The sequence below is a fragment of the Hippopotamus amphibius genome, chromosome 6, assembly GCF_030028045.1.
Source record: "Hippopotamus amphibius kiboko isolate mHipAmp2 chromosome 6, mHipAmp2.hap2, whole genome shotgun sequence".
NCBI classification, from domain to species: domain Eukaryota; kingdom Metazoa; phylum Chordata; class Mammalia; order Artiodactyla; family Hippopotamidae; genus Hippopotamus; species Hippopotamus amphibius.
Window position 1 is genome coordinate 61,761,638 of NC_080191.1, and position 2,807 is coordinate 61,764,444.

The following is a 2,807-nucleotide window of genomic DNA, read 5'->3' on the forward strand; positions in this document are numbered from 1 at the left end:
GTCACGCCAGACATTCCAAGGCTGTGGGAGGACCATCCAACTTACCCCCCTGAGCACAGCATCCTGGAGTCTGAGCAGCAAGCAGCAGGGGGGCTTTGCAGCCAAACAGAAGTGGGTCTCAAGTCTTGCTCTTCCACATACCAACCATAAACAAATGAACTTGAAAAAATTCCTTCCTCTTTCTGGGCCCTTTTCCAGTCTGCCAAATGAAAAGTTATAACATATACAGTCAACAGTATACAGTTGGAGGAAAATAAGTGGCCATTACACACGTGCTTCAGGGGAAGGGAGAGTCTCACTTTATCCTCGGGTACCATTTTCTGGGGGAGAGGGTGGTTTAGAGGCAGGAAGCCCCTGGTTTCCTCATCATTCAGTTACCCACCTGGACACGCCTACTGCCGGGGGGGGATTAAAAAAGACAAGAACCTCGAGGGACTTCCCTGGTGGCGCAGTGGTTAAGAATCTGCCTGCCAATGCAGGGGCATGGGTTTGATCCCTGATCCAGGAAGATGCCACATGCCACGGAGCAGCTAAGCCCGTGTGCCACAACTGCTGAGCCTGCACTCTAGAGCCCACATGCCACAACTACTGAGCCCTTGTGCTGCAACTACTAAAGCCCTCACACCTAGAGTCTGTGCTCCGCAATAAGAGAAGCCACTGCAATAAGAAGCCCTGGCACCACAACAAAGAGTAGCCCCTGGGCACCACAACTAGAGAAAGCATGCACCCAGCAACAAAGACCCAATGCAGACAATAAGTTAATTAATGAATTAAATAAGTTAAAAATTAATTAATTAATTAAAAAAAAGAACCTCGCCTACCGCCAGGGGAAGGATTTGCAGGCCACTAAGCATTGCCATGCCTGTTGCCTCATTGGGATGTCTCAGCCACCTTCTAAGATTGGTGGAGGTATGACCCAGCAATCCCACTACTGGGCATATATCCAGAGAAAAACATAATTCAGAAAGACACATGCACCCCAATGTTCATTGCAGCACTATTTACAATAGCCAGGACATGGAAGCAACCTAAATGTCCATCAACAGATGAATGGATAAAGAAGATGTGGTACATATATACAATAGAATATTACTCAGCTGTGAAAAGGAACAAAATTGGGACATTTGTAGAGACATGGATGGACCTAGAGACTGTCATACAGAGTGAAGTGAGTCAGAAAAGCAAATATTGTATATTAACACATATATGTGGAATATAGAAAAATGGTACAAATCAACTGGTTTGCAAAGTAGAAATAGAGACACAGATGTAGAGAACAAACATATGGACACTAAGTGGGGGGGGGGAGTGGGATGAATTGGGAGACTGGGATTGCCATATATACATTACTAATAAGAAAAAAATACCAAATGGTACACTTTAAATATATGCAGTTTATTGTAGGTCAATTGTATCTCAATAAAAGTTCTTAAAAATAAATAAATAGCCCAGCGGGCCAGCACGCGGAGTGTTCGTGTCTTGAGCAGGGGGCTGGCTGCTGCGGCCGTGCTCCCGGTCCTCTGGGGAAGCGCGCTCTCCACTTTCACTGCCTGTGGACCCACTATGAGACGCCTGGGCTTGGTGCAGCGCAAGATGCCGTGTGTGTTTGTGATGAAGGTGAGAGAGGAGCCTTCCACCAAAAGGGAGCATCAGCCATTTAAAGTTTTGGCAACTGAAACTATGTCACAAGGCATTAGATGAAGATATATACAGTGCAATTCCAACAGAAAAAGTGGATGGAACATGTTGTTATGTTACTACCTACAAAGGTCAGCCATACCTTTCGGCTCGGCTAGATAGAAAACCTAACAAACTAGCTGAGAAAAGATTTAAAAATTTTCTACATTCAAAACAAAACTCAAAAGAATTTTTTTGGAATATTGAGGAGTACTTCAAACCCGTTCCAGAGTGCTGGATACCAGCAAAGGAAATAGAACAATTAAATGGGAATCCAATGCCTGATGAAAATGGACACATTCCTGGTTGGGTACCAGTGGAGAAAAACAACAACAAACAGTATTGCTGGCACTCCTCTGTAGTGAATTATGAATTTGAAATGGCCCTGGTACTGAGGCATCATTCTGATGATCCTGGGCTTTTGGAAGTTAGCGCAGTGCCACTCTCAGATCTCTTAGAACAAACACTGGAGCTTATAGGAACCAATATTAATGGAAACCCATATGGGTTAAGAAGCAAGAAGCATCCATTACATCTTCTTATACCACATGGAGCATTTCAAATAAGAAATCTACTACCTTGAAGCACAATGATCTGCTGTCCTGGTTTGAAGGCTGCAGAGAGGGTAAAATTGACAAAATAGTATGGCATTGCAGTGATGGCTGTTTAATCAAGGTCCACCACCATCATCTTGGTTTATGCTGGCCAATCCCAGATACTTATATGAATTCAAAACCAGTTATTATCAACATGAATTTGAACAAATATGAGTATGCCTTTGATCCTAAGTGTCTATTTAATCATTTTTCAAAAATAGATAATCAGAAATTTGGTAGGCTCAAAGATATAATTCTCAATGTATAAAGTGAAAGTGCAATTAAAAACCAACTTCATTGTTAAAAAAAATAAATAAAAATAAATAAATAAAAATAAAAAATAAGATTGGTGGAGGATCACCCTTATCCTACTTGCACATAAAGATGCTTGAAATGCAGAGAAGGAAAGTGACTTGCCTAGTCAGTGGCAGGACTGGGAAATCAAGGCTAAGATGGGATTTATTTGAGGGCACCCATGAGTGGCCCACCTGCCAAATGCCGAAACACTGGCCCTGCTTTTATCTAGTCCCTGCC

General features: G+C 42.8%; 1 pseudogene; it reads left to right on the plus strand.

Annotated features, from left to right (window-relative positions):
- The first annotated feature begins 1,563 nt into the window (after positions 1-1,563).
- Positions 1,564-2,558, plus strand: LOC130855828 (uncharacterized protein C12orf29 homolog; annotated as a pseudogene).
- The last annotated feature ends 249 nt before the right edge of the window (positions 2,559-2,807 follow it).